The sequence below is a fragment of the Mesoplodon bidens genome, assembly GCF_964165515.1.
Source record: "Mesoplodon bidens genome assembly, chromosome: 4".
Classification (NCBI taxonomy): Eukaryota; Metazoa; Chordata; class Mammalia; order Artiodactyla; family Ziphiidae; genus Mesoplodon; species Mesoplodon bidens.
Window position 1 is genome coordinate 118,217,717 of NC_138160.1, and position 21,890 is coordinate 118,239,606.

At 42.0% G+C, this 21,890-nt stretch overlaps 1 protein-coding gene across 1 annotated transcript in view; it reads left to right on the forward strand.

Moving 5' to 3' along the window:
- The first annotated feature begins 7,677 nt into the window (after positions 1–7,677).
- Positions 7,678–21,890, forward strand: part of CTNNA1 (catenin alpha 1) — a 183,250-nt gene continuing 169,037 nt past the window's right edge. Inside the window, exon 1 of the mRNA XM_081230886.1 lies at positions 7,678–7,787. The gene's annotated coding sequence lies outside the window, so the exon portion shown is untranslated. The remainder of the gene's footprint in view (positions 7,788–21,890) is intronic.

The following is a 21,890-nucleotide window of genomic DNA, read 5'->3' on the forward strand; positions in this document are numbered from 1 at the left end:
CAAGCTTCTGTTTCTAATTTATAGAATGAGGAATACAATAATCCTAACTTCTTTAGGATTATTGAGAGGTTTGGATGACATGTGAAGCTCTTACCACGGAAATTGGCATGTACTAAAGACTTAGTAAATACAAGCTATTATTATTTTCAGTCACTGAGTATTAAAATAATTATAATTGTGTGAACAAATGAATTAATGAATGAGTTTTAACTATACTTGACTTCACTTTGTTTTCTGTCCAGCCTTAGACAAGTTATCAGTGATTCTCAACTCTGGCTGCACAGTAGAATCACCCAGGGAGATTTTAAAAAATGCTTAGTCCCTGCCTAAGAACAACTGAATCTGAGCCCCTGGGGTGGTGCCTGGGTATCATATTTTTAAAAAGCTCTTCAGGTGATTCTAAGGTGCAGACAGAGTTGTGAATTACTGTGCTACACAGAAATGAGGAAAATACCCTGGTGTTAGTTAAGCTAACACAAAACTGCCAGGATGGCAGGGCTTTACTGCTTTCCCCCAGCCATCTGAAAGGGAACGGAAAGGCAACCAGTGCCACTAGCCATCCAATTGCCTTTGACCCTGATGTGGTCCCACACTTAGAGTTTTATTTATTTATTTTTGGCTGCATTGGGTCTTCGTTGCTGTGCGCGGGCTTTCTCTAGTCGTGGCGAGTGGGGGCTACTCTTTGTTTCGGTGCGCGGGCTTCTCTTCCTTGCGGAGCACAGGCTCTAAGGCACGCAGGCTTCAGTAGTTGCAGCACGCATGCTCAGTAGTTGTGGCTCACGGGCTCTAGAGCGCAGGCTCAGTAGTTGTGGTGCACGGGCTTAGTTGCTCCGCGGCATGTGGGATCTTCCCCGACCCATGTCCCCTGCATTGGCAGGCAGATTCTTAACCCACTGCACCACCAGGGAAGCCCACCACACCTAGGTTTTACCTATAGTTTTTTTCTGACTCCTGTCCCAATCTGATCCCCTTTGTTGGCTTTCCCAGGCTAATCCAAGGGTCCCTTTGGTCTCTTCTATGGGTCTTATTGGGGGAGGGTGGCTCATCATTTCATGGCAACAAGAGGTAAAGGTTTTCCAAACTTTCATTTCAAAGCTGCCAAGTCTGTTCTCATCTTCATTATTTTCGGATCTTTACTCATTTTGGTTCTTCATACAGGAACGTGCTTTGTAAACTGTAAAGCTATTTACCAGCACAGGAAGATAAATAATAATGAAGTCCTCATAATGTAGAGAATCTCTAAAATGATCTCTGATGGTTCATCTTTATTGACATTTTGACATTATTTTATGTTACTTTTCAGAATACTCTGGGAAGTCTTGCTGATTGACTTTTTTGGACTGTTTTTTCCTTAACATTCTTTTTTTTTTTTTTTTTTTTTTGTGGTATGCGGGCCTCTCACTGTTGTGGCCTCTTCCATTGCGGAGCACAGGCTCCGGACGTGCAGGCTCAGCGGCCATGGCTCACGGGGCCTAGCCGCTCTGTGGCATGTGAGATCTTCCTGGACCGGGGCATGAACCTGTGTCCCCTGCATCGGCAGGCGGACTCTCAACAACTGCGCCACCAGGGAAGCCCTCCAAATATTTTTAAGTGCTTTTTTTTTTTGGCCGAGCCATGTGTTATTTGGGATCTTAGTTCCGCGACCACAGATCGAACCTGTACCCCCTGCATTGGGAGCGTGGAGTCTTAACCACTGGACCATCAGGGAAGTCCCTTAAAGTGCATTTTATCTTCCAGGCACTGTGCTAAATTTGTTTTTTCTTTTTTTTTGGCTGTGTTGGGTCTTCGTTGCTGCGCGCGGGCTTTCTCTAGTTGTGGCGAGTAGGGGCTACTCTTGGGCTTCAGTAGTTGTAGCACGCAGGCTCAGTAGTTGTGGCACACGGGCTTAGTTGCTCCGCGGCATGTGGGATCTTCCCGGGCTAGGGCTCGAACCCGTGTTTCCTGCTTTGGCAGGCGGATTCTTAACCACTGTGCCACCAGGGAAGTTCAGCACTGTGCTACATTATCAGAGCAGAGAAGTAAAAAAGTCAGACAAGATTCCTGTCCTCATGGAGTATATAGTCTAATAGAGGAGACAGAAAATAAACCATGAGACAAGACAGTAACATGGGTGGACAGTGACTGGGGTGTGGCAGATGTGGTCAGGAAAGGTCTCTCTGACCAGGTGATGATGAAACACTGAATGTGTTAGGTGGTGACAAGAGCTAAGAAGTACAGCAGGGTAAAGAAATAAAATGGAGAGGGGCAGGAAGGGAAGTGGGTGCTAGTGTTATTTTACAAAGGGTAATTAGGGAAAGACTCTTGGATAAGGTGATATTTGAGCAGAGATCTGAACGAAGCCATGGAGTGAGCTAAGGAGCTATGGGGGAGAAGACCATTCCAAGTAGAGGAAACTGGAAACGCAAAGGCTCTGAGGAAGGAAAGTGCTTCCTTGTGTTATGGGAATGTCTGGGACTCCAGTGTGAGTTGGAGTGTAAGGATGGAGGGGAAAAGCCAAAGATGGGTCTGAGGTTGCTGGGCAAGACTACCACTCTTTTATTTAGATTAAGATGGGAAGAACTGGAGGGTTTTGAACAGACGATAGGTTTTAAATGGCTCAGATGCTATGAGAAAAGAGCTTTAAAACGAATATGTATTCATTGTTAAAACATAAATGGGATATTATATGCATTGCTTTACAATCTGCTTTTTTCCAAAGTGAATTTTATTTATTTAAAAAAATTTTTAAAGTCTTTATTGAATTTGTTACAATATTGCTTCTGTTTTATGCTTTAGTTTTTTGGCCCCGAGACACGTGGGATCTTAGCTCCCCAACCAGGGATCGAACCCGCACCCTCTGAATTGGAAGGCGAAGTCTTAACCACTGGACTGCCAGGGAAGTCCCCCAAAGTGAATTTTTAAAAAACCGAAATATTATCATCTTTCTCTCTTTATGTCTGAAATCCTTTGTGGTGCCCATTCCCTCACAATCAAGTCTGAAGCCTTACAAAGCCTTCTCCAGTCTGGCCTCTCCCTACTTTACAGCTCTCAAATCACGGGACTTCTTTTCCTGTAGTAGGACTTGGGGCTTTCAAACTTGCTTGTCCCCTTGTCTAGAAATACTCTTTCCTTCCCTCCCTATCCACCTTGTCAATGGCTTTTCTATAGATTCCATGTATTCTTTCTTTCATTCATTTAACAAATATTTATTGAGGGATCTATGTCCCTCAGGTCCTCTTCTAGAAATATATTCTAGGTACCAAGGACATAGCACTGAACAAAACAGACAAAAATTCTAGCCCTCATGGGGCTTAAATTCTAGTGAGAGGAAGACAGGAGAAAACAATAATTTAAAAAATATATGTGTAGATATATACTGTACGACTTTATATGTCAGATGGTGATCCACCCTAAGGAGAAAAATAAAGCAAAGAAGGAGGGATGGGATGCTGAGGGAAGGGAATGCAATTTTAGATAGGGTGGCCAAGAGGAAGCCTCACCAAGAAAGTGACAGCTGAGCAAAAGACCTGGGGGAGGTGAGGGAGTGAGTCAGGCAGCTATTTGGAGGAGAACATTCCAGGCAGAAAGCAAAGGCCCTAAGCCGAGAGCCTGTCTCTAACTGTTCCAGCAATTGTAGAGGCCAGTGTGTCAGGTTTGTGGTGGGGCAGGTGAGCTCTGGAGGCCCTCATATGGACCTTGCCTTTTACTCTGAGTGAGATAGGAGACACTGGAGGGTTTTGGGCAAAGTAGGAGTGACATGTTTCGACTTATTAAAAAATTTAACAGGATCACTCAGGCTGCTGAATTGAGACTAGACTGAGGGAGGCAAGGGCAGAAGTCGGAAGACCAGTTAGGAGGCTCCTGTTAAATTCAAGCTAAGTGATGATAATAGCTTGACATAGGATGGTAACAATGGACATGGTAAAAAGTTGGTGGATTCTGAATATACATTGAAGAGAGAGGCACAGGATTTGCCGGGAATCAGGTATGAAATGTGTGAGAGAAATAAAATAGTCCAGGATGACTCCAAAGTTTGGCCTAAACAACTACAAGAATGGAATTGCCATTTATGAAATGAAGAAAACTGTGGGATCAATAGGTTTGGACAAAGGTATCAGGAAATCAATTTTGGACATATAGACATAAAGTGTGAGATGCCTATATGCCTACTGGATATCCATACCGAGGTATCAAGTAGGGAGCTGAAAGTGGGAGTTTAGAATTCAGAGGGAAAGGTTCAGGTTGAGATATAAACCTACAGTTGACAGCATAGTCAAAGGCAACCGATGAGTTGATGGTAGACAGAAAAAGAGGTCCAAGGATGGAGTCCTGGGACACTCTAACAGTAGTTCTTAAACTTTTTAACCTCAAGATCCTTTTACACTCTTAAAATTTTTTGAGGATCTTGAAGAGCTTTTGTTTAGGTGAATTTTATCTACCAATATTGACTGTACTATTACATGATCATAAATAGATTTTTTTTAAAACATAGAAAGTCAAAGTTTATTTTGGTAGACTTGCTTTTATAGGCGTTGGTTTAAAGTATAAAATAGCATTTTTTTTTTTTTTTTTTTTTTGCTGAATGCGGGCCTCTCACTGTTGTGGCCTCTCCCGTTGCGGAGCACAGGCTCCGGATGCGCAGGCTCAGCGGCCATGGCTCACAGGCCTAGCCACTCCGCGGCATGTGGGATCTTCCCGGACCGGGGCACAAACCCGTGTCCCCTGCATTGGCAGGCGGACTCTCAACCACTGCGCCACCAGGGAAGCCCTAAAATAGCATTTTTTGAAAGAAAAATAACAATGTTTTCTGAAACAAAAGAAAATTCAGGGGGAGAAGTGTCCTTGTTTTGCATTTTTGCAAATTTCTTTAATGTCTGGCTTAATACAAGGTAGCTGTATTCTTGTATCTGCTTCTGCATTCTGTGTGATATTATATATCATGTAACCTGTAAAACACTCTATTGTACACCATGAGATATTGGGAGTGAAAAAGGCAAATGATATTTTAGTATTATTATTAAAATAGTCTTTATCTTACAATCCCTTGGAAAGGTCTCAGGAGTCCTCAGATTGCACTTTGAGAACTTTGAGAACTATTTAGAGGTTGGGAAGATTTAGAAGGAATCATTAAAGAAGACTAAGAAGTTGCATCCAGGGAGGCTGAAGGAAAATCAGAAGAGCCTGGTGCCCTGGAGATCCAATGAAGACAGTATTTTAATGGGGAGAGTGATCAAACACTGCTGATGGTACAAGTCAACTGTGGGCAGAGACTGATCACTGGATTTGGCATCATGGAGGTCATTAGGGACCTTGATAAAAGCAGTTTTGGTGGAGAGGTGAGTGTGAAACTCTGGCAGGAGTGGGTCACAGCATAAAGGTGACTTACTTAGGTCACTGAACCCCAGACTAGGTTAATTTCCCCCTAAATCTACTTGTATCTCTTCCCTATCTTCACATTTGACCTTCTTTTTTTTATAGTTTACCTGTTTTAATACCTGTCTCTTCCATTATATTTTAAATTTTGTGAGAACAGGGATCTCAATTGTATTATCTCAGTTTTAAAGTCAGTTTTATTCACTACTGCTTCTCCAGCACATAGCAAGTACTTAGGACATAGTGAATGCTCAAGTTGCCCCTAGTAAGTTTTTCATGCTTTCTCAGGGGTCAGGAACTGACTCCCCATAACTTACAGGGCACACTGCAAGTCTCTCATCATGCTCTTTTTCTGTCACCTGATCCTTCTTGTCCTCAAACAAACCCACTTTTTCATCTTTAGGGAGTCAGTCCGTTCGGGCTGCTATAACAAAATACCATGGAATGAGTAGCTTATAAATGTCAGAAATTTATTTCTCACAGTTCTAGAGGCTGGAAAGTCCAAGATCAAGGCACCAGCATCATCATGTTCTAGTGAGACCTCTCTTCCTGGTTCATAGAGCCTTCTTGCTCTGTCCTCACATGGCAGAAGGGGCAAGGGATACCTCTGGGGCCTTCTCTTTAAGGGCACAGATCCCATTCATGGGGGCTCTGCCCTCCTGACCTAATCACCTCCCAAAGGCCCCATCTCCTAATACCATCACCTAGGGCATTAGGTTTTCAACATATAAATTTGGGGAGACACAAACATTCAGTCTATAGCAGGGCCCCATGCTTAGAAAGGTCCCATGCTTGGTTTAATGCTCCAATGTTGCTGTCTTGAAATTGTTAGTAATTTTTGAACACGGGGCCTTGCAAACTAAGTAAATGGTACTTGAGTGAAGTAATGCATATACTAAGTTATGGAGCATAATCCTTTAACTCTGTCTCTTGTTAGTTCAAATATTTATTGACTGAATATTATGTTCTAAGGTAGCTAAGTGTAGTGGGGGGAAGCCATAGCCACACCAGGCAGGGGGGACCATAGGAGCAAAGGCTCTGAAGCTAGAAACAGAATGGGGTGTGGTTGGAAGAGAATGGCCTCATTAAGGTATGTCTCTTGAAGGTTATTCTCTCCTTTCATGGTCCTATTTCCTTTTGTCAGCAACTCTTAACTAGCACAAATCCATAGTGCTTTGAATTACAGTGGGCACATTCACCCACAGACATTAACTGGGCACTGCCTAGGGGATGAGCCTTGTGCTGGGTGCTGTAGGGGATATAGCTCCTGTCTTGCAGGAGTTTGCATTTCCTGGGAAAGGGAGATATAAGTAGTAAAGAGTAAACATGTTGAAGGCAAGTCTCCCTAGCACCCTGTTCAGTGCTCAGCACCAAACAAGCAGTGGATACTGTCTTGCATTATTTTGGATTTATAGACCAATACTGAAATCAACCTCGTTCATCATCCCATGATGAAGATAAAACGTCATTAGGGTTTTCTATACCAAGATAATAGTGAATATGTATTTGGTTTGTTTTTTGTTTTGTAGTTTTTTTGGGGAACATTCACCAGGAAGATAAGGAAGAGTGGGAATAAAATTCCGTAAATGGCCAGAAGGATAGGAATAGACGCCATGTCCTTCAAATTTGTGTGTATGTATGTGTGTGTGTGTGTGGGGGGGGGCAATCTCAGGAGGGGACACTGATGTGAGAAGCCTCTTGTCCTCCATCAGGACAGCTCTCGGTTTCCCCATCTGTCAAGTGTCAGATGAGTTACGTGACTTCTAGAAGGGCTTCTATCGCACATTATGAGGTCCCTAGAGTCGGATTCTACTTCCACTTCGCCTCAAGCTCTGAGGCCTCAGTTTCTCCTTCTGTAAAACCAGTGGGAGGACCTAGAGTACTTTTCCAGAAGCCTGTTACTCCGAACACCTGTGGCACTCCTCAGAGGAGAGTGCCCAGGATCTGCGTCGACTCAACCCGTTCCCTGAGGCACCAGCGGGGGGTGGGGCTTGGGCAGGCCGCGCCCGGAGACTCACCTGTGCGCGGAGCGGTGACTCACCTGCCCTCCCCCGCTCGCGGGCTGTTCCAGGAGTCAGCGCTCCTCCTTCCTCTCGGGCGGGGGGGGTGGTCACTCCCATCCCTAGATCACTAGGGGCCTGGGATTAAGTAACTCAGGGGTGAGGGGCGGAGAGCAAGAGGTCCTGTTGGGGGTCCAGGCCTGGCACCGCCAGGCTCTTTGGTCGAGGGCTCTCTCCAAATCGAGGAGCGGGAAAGCTGGGCTGCAGCGGGAGGCGCCGGGAAGAGCGCGCCGGAGGGAGGTGCTGGGAAGGGCGGGCGGGGCCGGGGGCGCCGGGCGGCCCATTTCCTCCTCGGAGCCGGACAGGCGGAGACAAAGCGGCGGCAGTCGGTTTCGGGCTTCGGGAATCTTGCTGCACTCGCCGAGCTCGTCGCAGGTAATTGTCTTCGTGCAGGTGCGGGCTCCCCAGCCGGGCCGAAGGGGCTCCTCGGGTGGGCGGGCCGGGTGCGGTCACCTCCACGACCCCGTCCGGAATCAGGCTCCGGGCGGGCGCTGGTGCGGCCTCCGGCCCGCTTCCCCGGCGGCGCCCCGGGCCTGGGCCCTGGCCGTGCGGGGCCGGCGTTTCCTGGCGCTCGAGAAGTTGAGGGGCCGCGGCGGCTGGAGCAGAGCGAGCCGCCGGCCCCGCGCCGCCGCGGCGCTTCCTCACTTGAAAGTTTCTCCCGGTTTCTAAACTTTGTTCAAGTGGGCTTGGTGCGCGCGCCAGGCCCGCGCTGGGCCTCTTCGGCCGCCTTCCTTGTGGGGAAGAGTCGGCGCGTTGTTCCAGGTGCGGGCGGGTCCGGGAGTTGAGTTTTCCATTGAAGTACGTGTGGTTTGTGGTTTCTGTGGTCGCACCCCCGCCACCGCCACCGAAACTTCCTGGTCAGGTGGACAGGACGTTTGCTGGGCCCTCAGCCCCGCATTCCCGGCCCGAGCGTATGTGAAAGTTTGAGTGGCTCTTTTCTCTGACACAGTCTGGTTGGGAAGGGCAGCCACGCCCGTGTGGACTTCTGGCTTGCACCGTGTTAACCTTTGTTGTGAAATTACTCAGACTTCTTGTGCTGGTTAATTGGACGCACCTAACACTGATTAGTACTAGTTTTCACGAATGTCCTTGGAACCTTTTTGTTGTTGTTGTTGACTTTTAAAGGAGTGTGCGTGTGCGAAGCGCTTGTTGGAAAAAATGTTGACTGAACGCCTAACCTTGGCTTGGCAGGAATGGCTTCCCAATAATGCAGGCGGCAGTTGGCTCAGATCCAGGACTGACAACCTCTTATGTACTCCCGCGTCTTTGTAACATTTTTTTGGTGTGTCTGTTTTATACAAAACTTAGGATAGTTTAGAAAAGAGTAAGATATGTTAAGTCTCCAACTAAATTAAGGGCATTTCGTGTTTATGATGAAGGAAATGATTACACCACTGTATTGTTGCAACAGGAAAGGCATTTCGGTGAGAGGATATTTTGTTTAGCAGTGATTCTTAAAGACTGTACAGGTGTATGTTACTTTGGGAAAGTATGAATTTATAAATCAAATTAAGATGTGTTATTTTATTTTACAAGAGGGAGGGGTTGAGAAATTATCCATAGCCTCTGCGCAATTATTTACCCTTTTTGACTTTTACCAAGTTAAAAAATAATTTATCCACTTTCTTAAGGGACCACAGTTGATTAAGAAATGGTCTCTGCTCCCAAGAGCTCACAGTTGTAATAAGGAAGAGACACACACACCCCAGGTGTAGTACAAGGCTGATGGCGTTTAGTACCGTAACACTACTGCTGAGAAACTTGTGCATGGGTCAGTCTTACATAATAATAATGATAAAAACTGGTGGAGATGTGGAGTGGGGGCTAATGCTTCCAGGAGGGGACGGCATTTGAACTGGATGAAACAGGAGTAGGGTTTGTTAGGGAGGAAGCATAAAAGGGCGAAGGAGTTTGTGGAATTGTGATGTAAATCTTTCCTGGTTTTCCTTACAGTTTTGGCTCTTGTTTCTCAGTCTTCTTGTTGTTGTTCAGTACACTCATATCTAGGATTCTGTCCAGCATATCTCAGTCTTTCACAGCGTTGATGTGGTATCACCCTCCTTCCATCAGTAACATCTCATTCCTATGGTGACTTAAGAGATCAGGGGTGCCCTCCCCCTCCAAGTTGAGAATCCGTTCTCTGTGCAGTCTCCCTGCCATCAAACTTATGCTAAAGTCCGATACTTGTGCTAAAGTGGAAGCTTCTATTTTGAGTGCAGATGTTTCACCTCATCCACATGGTCACCTGTGCACTGGAGAGCTGCTTGGGTACCCCCAGGGGCATCTCAAACTCAAGAGGACTGGGCTTCCCTGGTGGCGCAGTGGTTAAGAATCCACCTGCCAGTGCAGGGGACACGGGTTTCGAGCCCTGGTCCAGGAAGATCCCACATGCTGTGGAGCTGCTAAGCCCATGCGCCGCAACTCCTGAGCCTACGTGCCACAACTACTGAAGCCTGTGCGCCTAGAGCCCGTGCTCTGCAACATGAGAAGCCACTGCAATGAGAAGCCGGCACACCGCAATGAGCCGCACTAGAGAAAGCTCACACGCAGCAAGGAAGACCCAACGCAGACAAAAAGAAAACAAAAACAAAAAAACCAAAAAAACTCAAGAGGACCAAAATGAGAAACATTTTTCTTCTTTAGACCTAAACCAGATGTAGAGATAGGCAGTAACTGGCAGAGTCCTGGGATTTCTTTGAGAAAGTAGCAGTGGTGTGAGACATGACAGACAGACCTGGTTGTTGGGGGTAGTGGTTTGTGTGCTGATGAAGATCTAGACAGAGGGAACAGGATATTCTGCTTGTGTAAATAAGGGTCCTGAGACAGGAGAGAACTCCATGTGTTTAGAGACCTAAGAGAAGACTTGTGTAGCTTGAATACTTTTAGGATGGGGAGAAGGCCTTAACATGAGATTGCCAGGAAACTCCACGTCACATGTTTGGATTTTCTTCTAAGAGCTGTAAGAAGCCATTGTAGGAAGTTTCATGATCTGATTTCCTTTTTAAGAAGATTGCTCCTAGTGCTTGCAAGGCTTGTATATGTGTACAAGTGGAAGTAGGGAGTTGAGCTAGGAAGATGGTGGGAGTGAAGGTGGTGGGATAAAGAGAGCTGTATTTTGGAGAAATGAGATAGGCCTTACATATAAATTGGATGTAGGGGCCTCGGATTATCTGTTACTGTTGTTTTGTTGATTGCTCAGTGACGCACCTTGTTCTCCCCCACTCCCCCAATTTGTATTCCATCACTTTTATAACGAGCTCTTAGTCCTATCACAAGACTCAAGCTAGCACTTTCCTTTCTGGTAGCAAACTTCTTCCCACTAGCTGGTGTACTCCACTGTACTGTACCTTGTTATTGATATCCCTGTTTGCCTTTCCCGCTAGAAAGTGAGCCTTAGCCTTCTGCATGGTACCTGGCCTGGAGATTAAAGAAAAAATTAGATGCACGTTGAATGAAGGAGGAAGGAGTCTTTTCTGTCTGGAGTCTGGCTTGTGGTTGCAACTATGACAGATGAGGCAACAGTCAGATTATGGAGGGCCTTGATGACCAGGTTGCTGTTATGGGCAAATTGAGAACCATCCTCATTCCATTCTTATTCCTTTCCACCGAGATCTAATCAGATGAAATCCTTTACATCTGGTCTTCCTCTTACATAAATTCCTGTTTTCCCTTCTCTCTGCTTCCACTCTAGATTATCTTCTTATCTTTGAACTATCAAAACTACTTGTAGTTCTCTGGATAAATTGTTCTATTGTTTGCTTTGGTGCCTTTTTCATATTTTTTCCTTTGCCTAGAGCACTGTTTTTCTCATCCATCTGACAAACTTGTTTATTCTTTAAAACTCACCTTAGACGTTAGTGCCTCTGGGTTTTCTCTTGGATCTCAGTGCTTCTTGGGTACCTTGTACATATTCTGTGGTTACATCTTTTACGTCATTTGGTAAATATTTTTATGGATTACTTCCTCTCAGCTGGGGGTTTCTTAGAAGTTGGGTCTTAGCCTTTATTTTTAATAAAACTTTAAAAACTTAAAGTATAACGTACATGTAGAAAAGTATTCAAATTATAACAGTACCTGTCTAATGAATTATTTGAGTGAACACCACCCATAGACACCATCCAGATCCAGAAACAGAAAATTACCAGTACTCTGGAAATCTCTTTGCAGTCACTACCCACCCCTCCTCTCCCTTCAGTTTTTATAATCTGAGAATTTAGAACACTGTTGTTGCTCTGTAAGTGTTTGCTGAAGTTAGTTGAATTTCTTACTATCTTCCCCTCCACCATTCAGTCTTTTACACATAAGCAGTACTCATTCTTCTTTTGGGAAATGTACTGCTATCTTGTTGTTGGACTAGTCAGAATCTTAGATAGGCATTCAGCACCTTCTAAGTCCTGGCCCTAACTTATTTTTCAGCCTTATTTTCTATTGTGAATTGTTGCTACATGTCTCTGCATCTGCCAGGCATTTGTTCTGGAATACTCCATCCTTCTCTGATACAAATGCTATCCATCCGAAGGCTGATTGATACTGTTTTTCTATTGAGACATTGATCATCGTTGCTGAAAGTGATCTTTAACTTATCTGAAATTCTAAAATTTGCACCTGATTATGACATTCTCATTAGTTTTTAAAATATACATAACAAAACTTACCATTTAAATTATCTTTATGTGTACACTTCAGTGGCATTAAGTACATTCACATTGTTGTGTAACCACTACTGCTGTCCATATCCAGAAAAATTTTTCATTGTCCTAAACTGAAACTCCATATCCATTAAACAATAACTCTCCATTTCCTCTCCCCCCAGCCCGAGGGCAACCACCATTGTACTTTCTGTCACTTTGAATTATTAACTTAACTATGTTAAGTACCTGGCTTATTTTACTTAGCATAATGCCTTCAGGGTTCACCCATGTTGTAGCATGTGTCAGAATTTCCTTCCTTTTTAAGGTTGAGTAACATTCCATTATCCATTCATCTATTGATGAACACTTGGGTTGCCTCCATATTTTGGCCATTGTGGATAATGCTGCTGTGAACATCGATGTGCAACTATGTGTTTGTGTCACTGCTTTCAGCTCTTTTGGGTATATACCCAGAAGTGGAATTTCTAGGTCATTTGGTATGGTAATTCTACACTTAAATTTTTGAGGAACTGCCGTACTGTTTTCCACGGTAGCTATGTTACTTCACATTCCTAACAGCAATGTGAAAGTGTTCCATGTTCTTCACATTTTCACCAACGCTTGTTATTTTCTGTTTTTTAATTTTAAAAAAATTATTTACTTTTTAATAATAGTCATCCTAATGGATGTGAGTTGATGTTTCATTGTGGTTTTGATTTGCATTTCTCTAATGTTTAGTGTTGTTGAGCATTTTTCTTGTGATTATTGGCCATTTGTTTATTTTCTTTGAAGAAATCTCTGTTCACGTCCTTTGGCCATTTTAATTGTTTGGGGGTTTTTTGTTGTTGAGTTATAGGACTTCTTTGTATATTCTGGCTGTTAATCACTTATTAGATGGAGGACTTGTAATATTTTCTCTCAGTTTTACCCTGTTGATATGTCCTTTGATGTTAAAAAGCTTTAAATTTTGATCAAGTCCCATTTATTTGTTTTTTCTTTTGTTGCTCATGCTTTTGGTATCTTCTAAGAAGTCATTGCCAAATACAGTGTCATAGAGCTTTTCCCTGTGTGTCTCTCCCCACCCCCGCCCCAGCTGAGCTATGTCTACTTTGAGGGCAGGAACTAAAGTTTTTATTGTAGCCAACTTCTGGAAAGAATTTTTTTTAAATGTAGTTCTTAAAATGTCATAGCAAACAATAATTGTATGGTAAGTGGTTTCCTGCTGTTGCTAATTTGTCATTGATTATATGTGTCTATTATCTGATGATTTATGATGTTAACCTGCTTTTAGGATTTTTTAATCTTATGAGTCTCAGTTGGAGAGTTTGAACTTTGTCATCTATGTAATGACTAAGATGACTTATAAAGGATATTTATTTTAATGTCTAACATGATAGAATGCTAATTTATTCTTTTAGTTATGGACTGCTGGGCAGGACATGTTTTGGTTCATATTAAGTTGTCTTATCAGTAAAACCAGTGGACTAGTTCAGTTATTTACATAGCACTGAGTTGCTGATTTACCTTCGTAAAGACTCTTGTGGACCATAAATTCTTTTGTTACATGCTGAGCTCCTTCAAGGCAATTACATTCTTTTGTATCTTTTAGTCTTTTGTGATACCTGACTCATATCTAATATGAGTAGATATACTTATGCTATATATAGGATTGTGCCAGATTGATATGGGGGTGGAGGCAGCATGGCTTTACATCCAGTTTATTTAAGTTTTTTAAAAAAATAAAACCACTGAGACTTCCTGGCGGTCCAGTGGTTAAGACTCCGCACTTCCAATGCAGGGGGCGAGAGTTTGATCCCTGACCAGGGAATAAGATCCCATGTGCTGCGTGGCACGACTGAAAGATTAAAAACAATAACAAAAAAGTCAACAACTTTATTAAAAAAATTCATATTTATATCACCTAGAGATATAAACACTGTTAACATTTTGGTGTACATCCTGTGATATTTTTTTCTAGGTATGTGTATTGACTATGTATAACTTTGATAAAAACTAGATTTTACTTTATTTGCTCTATTGTAATCTGCTGTCCATTTATCATACTTGAACATTTCCCCTATTAATAGTAGCATTAAGATTAACCTTTATGTACCACTAAGAAAATAAACTGCCAAATAAACTAGGAAATGCCATCAATTGTAAGACATCCAAATTTTAGAGACTTAAAGATGTGGGCTTCCCTGGTGGCGCAGTGGTTGAGAGTCCGCCTGCCGATGCAGGGGACGCGGGTTCGTGCCCCGGTCTGGGAAGATCCCACATGCTGCGGAGCGGCTGGGCCCGTGAGCCATGGCCTCTGAGCCTGCGCGTCCGGAGCCTGTGCTCCGCAACGGGAGAGGCCACAGCAGTGAGAGGCCCGCGTACTGCAAAAAAAAAAAAAAAAAAAAAAAAAAAGATGTGAAATATGTATGCTTTAGAATTGATGAAATATGGTTAATCTCACAGTGTTAACATAGCATATTAATGATCCCCTACTGTTCCAATATAGCTTCTTTAATCAGTCCTCTGTTGGACATTTCATTTGCTTCCAGAGCTGCTTTAATTTGTAGCTGAATCTTTTGCCTGTCCTTACTTTTTAAGGGAAACTTCTTAGAAGTGGAATTCCTAGGGGAAAAGATTTGCTACTCTTAAAATAATGTTTTTTTTTTTTTTTTTTTTTTGCGGTACGTGGGCCTCTCACCGCTGTGGCCCCTCCCGTTGCGGAGCACAGGCTCCGGACGCGCAGGCTCAGCGGCCATGGCTCACGGGCCCAGCCGCTCCGCGGCACGTGGGATCTTCCCGGACTGGGGCACGAACCCGTGTCCCCTGCATCGGCAGGCGGACTCTCAACCACTGCGCCACCAGGGAAGCCCTAAAATAATGTTTTTAAATTGGGGTTAAATATACATAACATAAAATTTACCATTTTCACTATTTTTAAGCATTAAGTGCATTTACAATGTTGTGCAACCATCATCACCATCCATTTTAGAACTTTTCCATCATTCTAAACAGGAACTCTACTCATTTAACAGTAACTCCCCATCCTGCCCTCTCCCGAGCCCCTGGTAACCTCTTATCTACTTTTTTTCTTTGTGAATTTGCCTATTCTAGGTACCTCATATAAGTGGAATCATATATTTGTCCTATTGTGTCTGGCTTATTTCACTTAACCTTTGAGGTTCATCTATGTTGTAGCATGTGTCAGAATTTTCTTCCCTTCCTTTTTTTTTCTTAAATTAAAAAATTGTAAAATACACATAACATAAAATTTACCAACATAACCATTTTTAAATGTATAGTTCAGTGGTATTAAGTACATTCATATTGTGCAGTCATCACCACCATTTATCTCCAGAAGTCTTTTAATGTTGTAAAATTAAAACTATACCCATTAAACTTCAAGTCCCCATTACCCCCTTACCCCAGCTCCTGGCAATCACCTTTCTTTCTGTCTCTTTGACTACTCTAGGTAACTCATATAAGTGGAATCTTAATCTTTTTGTGACTAGCTTATGTTACTTAGCATAGTGTCCTCAGGGTCCATCCATGTTGTAGCATATATCAGAATTTCCTTCCCTTTTTAAGGCTGAATAATATTTTATATATATCCTAGTTTGCTTATCCATTCATTTGCTAGTAAGCATTTGGATAGTTCTGCTGTGAATAGTACTGCTATGAACATGGGTATACAAATATCTCTTCGAGACACTGTTTTCAGTTCTTTTGGATATATACCCAGAAGTGGAATTGCGGGATTATATGGTAAGTTTATTTTTAACTTTTTGAGAAACTGCCATACTGTCTTCCACAGTGGCTGTACCATTTTGCATTCCAACCAGCAGGGCACAAGGGTTCTGATTTCTCCACATCCTTACCCACACTTGTTATTTTCTTTTTTTTTTTTTTTGATAGTAGCCATCTTAATGAATGTGAGATGGTATCTCATTATAGTTTTGATGTGCATTCCCCAAATGATTAGTGATATTGAGTATCTTCTCATGGGTTTATTGGCCATTTGTATATCTCTGGAGAAATGTCTATTCAAGTGTGTTGCACATCATGGAGTTGGTTTTTTTTTTTTGGTTGAGTTTTAGTTTTCTATATATTCTGGATACTAATCTCTTTTCACATATATGTTTTGCAGTTATTTTCTTCTGTTGTCTGGATTGCCTTTTCACTCTGTTCATAATGTCCTTTGGTACACACAGGTTTTTATTTTGATGAAGTTTATCTCTTTTTTTCTTTTGTTACCTGTGCCTTTGGTGTCATATCCAAGAAATCATTACTAAGTCCAATGTCATGAAACTTTTGCCCTGTGATTTTTAAAAAATTTATTTATTTATTTTTGGCTGCATTGGGTCTTCGTTGCTGCACATGGGCTTTCTCTAGTTGTGGCGAGTGGGGGCTACTCTTCATTGTGGTGTGTGGGCTTCTCATTTCGGTGGCTTCTCTTGTTGTGGAGAACCAGCTCTAGGTGAGTGGGCTTCAGTAGTTGTGACACGCGGGCTCAGTAGTCGTGGCTTGCGGGCTCTAGAGGGCAGGCTCAGTAGTTGTGGCACACGGGTTTAGTTGCTCCGCAGCATGTGGGATCTTCCTGGACCAGGGATCGAACCCGTGTCCCCTGCATTGGCAGGTGGATTCCTAACCACTGTGCCACCAGGGAAGTCCCCCTGTGATTTTTTTTTTCCTAAGAGTTTTATAGTTTTAGCTCTTACATTTAGATGTTTGATCCATTTTGAGTTAATTATTATATATGATATTAGGTAAGAGTCCATGTTCATTGTTTTATATGTGGATATCTAGTTTTCTCAGCCCCACTTATTGAAAAGACTGTCCTTTCCTCATTGAGTGGTTTTGACACCTTGTCGAAAATCATTTGACCATGAAAGGGTTTGTTTCTGGGTTCTCTATTTTGTTCTATTGATCTCTGTGTCTGTCTTTATGCCAGTACCACACTGTTTTGGTTACTGTAGCTTTGCAGTAATTTGATGCCAAATTTGCTCTTGAAGTGAATAATCTTTTGTACAGTTAGGGTCTATGGTTTAGTTGTATGTGTGTGCTGTTGTGAAAATAAAATAAATTCTTTAAACTGTTCTATCTCTTTATTATGGAAGTGATTACACAACTGAGTTTGTCAAAAGTCGTAGAATAGTATACTAGAGTGAATTTTACTGCATATAAAAAGTGAAAAAATAAACAGGTAATAATAAATTCATTCAAAAAATATGTATTTTGCAAGTTTGACCTTCTGTATAGAGGTAAACAAAATAGTGAAAAACATGAAATCAATTATCCTTTCTGCTTTCCCAGCCCAAATCATTTTTTCCCCTTGAGGGACTGTGAAGCCACACACTTAGAAGTCTTAAGGAATTTTGGCTATACCTTATGTGTTGGAGGATTTGTCTTATTAGTACCTTCTGTTTTCTCTTAAGAAAAAAGTTAAACACATCAGGCATTACGGAGAGTCTCACAGAGCAACAGTTCCTAAAATTTGCCTAGGTGCCACTATGCTTGCTTCCAGACATTGAGGGTGGTATTTGTTGCTTGTGCAGTGTGGTGGTCAGCTCAGCCCCCCATGTTGTGGTCCTGGGCTGAATGGGCCGAACTGTGTAGGGAGGTGAACAGTTTGGCTTTACTTGCCCTGTCTCATGCTGTTTTGTTCACTTGCAAGAGCACTATACTAAATTTATCCATTATTGAAAGTTCAGAGTGTGCAGAAATAACCGTGCTTCAAAATAAAACTTCAGCATTGCCCTTTCTCTGTTGGAGCCTCTAAATGTTCATTATTTTCCCCTTTAGTTTTTTTTTTATAACTATCAAACTTTCTCTGTGTGCAAGCATACCACCAACTCCATTTCTAATGGAGCTTGAAATTACCATACATTTCTATTTACTTGTTGATGGGCTGTCATCTATCAAACCCCCTTTTGATTGGGATTTAATTTGTGCTTTTTCACTGGCTACAAGTTTGGAGCAATGCATGTAAGGTAAATACAGTTTGCAAGGCAACTTTGAGTGTTATTCTAAATATTTGTAACAAAGATTTGATCATTTGGAACAAGTATTGTATGAGTAGTGTGATTAGATTTTTAAAATTTCTTGTCATCTGTTCAGTGGTCCCATTGTAGTAAAAGAAGAGAGGGAATTTTATTGTGGATGTTGTAATTTTCAGCTGTAAGAATTTTTTTGCATTTTTAAAAATATTCTTTTCCATTATGGTTTATCACAGAATATTGAATGTATTTCCCTGTGCTATACCTTAGGACCTTGTTGTTTATCCATTTTAAATGTAATAGTTTGCATCTACGAACCCCAAACTCCCAGTCCATCCCTCTCCCTCCTCACCTTCCCCTGGGCAACCACAAGTTTGTTCTCTATGTCTGTGATTCTGTTTCTGTTTTGTAGGTAGGTTCATTTGTGCCATATTTTAGATTCCACATATAAGTGATATCATATGGTATTTGTCTTTCTCTTTCTTACTTACTTCACTTAGTATGATAATCTCTTGTTACATCCATGTTGCTGCAAATGGCATTATTTCATTCTTTTTTAATGGCTGAGTAGTATGCCATTGTATATGTGTACCACTTTTTTTTTTTTTTTTGGGACAAAACTGCGAAACTTTACTGAGATAATTTTAACAGTCACATTTCCGACACAAGAACGGCCTGCAGGGGCTTCCCTGATGGCGCAGCGGTTGAAAGTCCGCCTGCTGATGCTGGGGACACGGGTTCGTGCCCTGGTCCGGGAGGATCCCACATGCCGCGGAGCGGCTAGGCCCGTGAGCCATGGCTGCTGAGCCTGCGCGTCCGGAGCACAACCTGTGCTCCGCAACGGGAGAGGCCACAACAGTGAGAGGCCCGCATACCGCAAAAAAAAAAAAAAAAAAAAAAAAAGAACGGCCTGCATGGTTACAGTTTGTCTTCATTTAAACCTGTGATTGCCCTTCACCTGTAAGATAACATAACATTTGAGAATATTAGTTAGAACTTTATTTAGATAATGCTAAAGGAATACAGAGGACACTACAATCTTAGTTTTATAAAATGGTTAAAACCAGAACCCTAAGGGTGACCCTTGGCTTATATACAGTTAAACCTCTGTAGAGACTTTGAAGGTAGACTTCAGGCACATTAACAATATTTGCTAAACACATCACTCTTTCTAGTGGTACAGAGAAACAAAGAGACTGTTCAAGTTCAGAACTGATTAAACCCAATGCTTCCATTCAGAGGTGGTTTTTTTTTTTTTTTTAACATCGTCTTTGGAGTATAATTGCTTTACAGTGGTGTGTTCGTTTCTGCTGTATAACAAAGTGAATCAGTTATACATATACATATGTTCCCATATCTCTTCCCTCTTGCGTCTCCCTCCCTCCCACCCTCCCTATCCCACCCCTCTAGGTGGTCACAAAGCACCAAGCTGATCTCCCTGTGCTATGCGGCTGCTTCCCACTAGCTATCTATTTTACATTTGGTAGTGTATATATGTCCATGCCACTCTCTCACTTTCTCACAGCTTACCCTTCCCTCTCCCCATATCCTCAAGTCCATTCTCTAGTAGGTCTGTGTCTTTATTCCCATCTTGCCCCTAGTCTTCATGAGCTTTTTTTTTCTTAGATTCCATATGCATGTGTTAGCATACGGTATTTGTTTTTCTCTTTCTGACTTACTTCACTCTGTATGACAGACTCTAGGTCCATCCACCTCACTACAAATAACTCAATTTTGTTTCTTTTTATGGCTGAGTATGTACCACATCTTTATCCATTCACCTGTTGATGGACATTTAGGTTGTTGCCATGTTTTGGCTATTGTAAACAGTGCTGCTATGAACATAGGGATGCATGTATCTTTTTTTTTTTAATTTTTAAAAATCTTTTTGGCCACTCCACGTGGCATGTGGGATCTTAGTCCTCGGACCAGGGATGGAACCTGCGCCACCTGCGTTGGCAGCACGGAGTCTTAACCACTGAACCACCAGGGAAGTCCCTATCTTTTTGAATTATAGTTTTATCTGGGTATATTCCCAGGAGTGGGATTGCTGGATCATATGGTAATTTTATTTTTAGTTTTCTGAGGAGCCTCCATACTGTTTTCCATAGTGGCTGTACCAACTTACATTCCCACCATCATCTGTAAGAATTAAAAAAAAAAAAAAAACTTTGAGGGCTTTACAGAAGCAAAAATTTATCATTTGCATTTATTTTTTGTGATGAAGTAATTTAATCCAATTTAATCTTAGTGTTAGATAACTGATGTAATTCCTTAATTGCTAATTTAAAGGGTAGTTCTTTTCTGGATTACTTCATTTTGGCTATTCCATTTCATTATATTGAGCTGTGGATTTCCTTCTTTTTCTTGTTCTGAGATTTCATTATTAAATACTGTCATAAGTAAGTGGCTCATCAGTTGTATTTTGAAAATGTTTTATTGCTATGTTTTATTTTATTATGTTTTATTTTATTTGTTTTATTTTGTTTTATTTTATTATGATTTGAAGAGTGTGTTGAAAGCCTGGTTAATTATCAGATTACATGTACTGGTTTATTAGGTTAGACTGCAGGCTGTTCTTGAAACTGAAAGTGCTATCATAACTCAGAAAATGCATTCACTGTGGCCCATTTCAAGTTACATGAAGGATAGGAGCCTTTGCTAGTAGTCCATTTGCCCTGTGCAACTCCGATACATGCTTTGTTTCCAAGCAAAGATGCATTGTTACTATTTTCTCATGGTATGTTGAATATTTCATTATGTTAAATATTTCAGTATTAATCTAGACTCTTAATCATGGTTTGTGAAAAATGATAGTGCACTGAATAAGGCAGAGCTGAAAGGGTAGGTTATTATTACTGACGAGTCAGTGTTCTTGGGGGTTGTCTGTTCCTGGAGATCTCTAAATTGCCAAAGGTTTCTTATAATCATCTGCTATCATTTTCTTGCTTCCTTGGACCTGGGGTCATCATGTTCTCAGAAAAGCTCTGGACTGACTTTGAAGTGTATCTTTAGAAACCTGTCATTTTGCACAGAAGTGGATAAGTGAAATGTGAGCTTGATCCCTTGGGAGGAGGGGAAAAAACTCAAGGAAATGGAAGATGGCAACCCTTGAGAGAAATTTAAGCTTCTTTGATGTCATTAAGACCTGTGAAAGAGGTAATGTTTTCTAGGTATCTTTATTGAGTTCGTGTCTAAGGTCGTGTTTACTTTGCTGTATCTCAATTGCAGGGGGAAGGGTTTAGTTAAATACAATGCATTTATTAAGCCTGCCTGCCTTTTTTTTTTTTTTTTTTTTTTGCTAATCTATAATGGGAGAGAGATTTCTTAGTCCTTTGCACACACATCGGTGTTGCTAGATGAAATCTAAAAACAGTGGAGCCAGTTCAGTTAATCATTTATAGAATGTTGTTAGATGAAAGTTATCATGCTCAAAAAAGGCATGATCTCTGTACTCAAAGGAGCTCTCAGCTTTATGGGAGATGGAAACACTGATATCGTGCTATGTGGCAAGTGCTGAAATAGAGATGCTTGTAAAGTGATGGGGGAACCCAGAAAAGAGGGAACAGCTGTTTCTATGAAAGCAGAGGACATTTGTGTGAGCCTTGAAGGAAGATGGAAGAGTTTGGAGGGGTGCTCTGGGGCAGAGGATAGGGGTTATATAAAGGTCTGGAGACATATACTATCTGGAGAAGAGTTTGGAGTAGAGGCAGGTGATGAGGTTGGCAGGCCATTGTGAGTAAGGTTTGTAGGAATTTCTGCTTCATCCTGCCTGTGGTGGGGAAGCAATGCCAAGTTCTTTTCAGAGGAGAGATTCCATGACAATGATAACTGGGGCTGTCTGGAGGGTGATT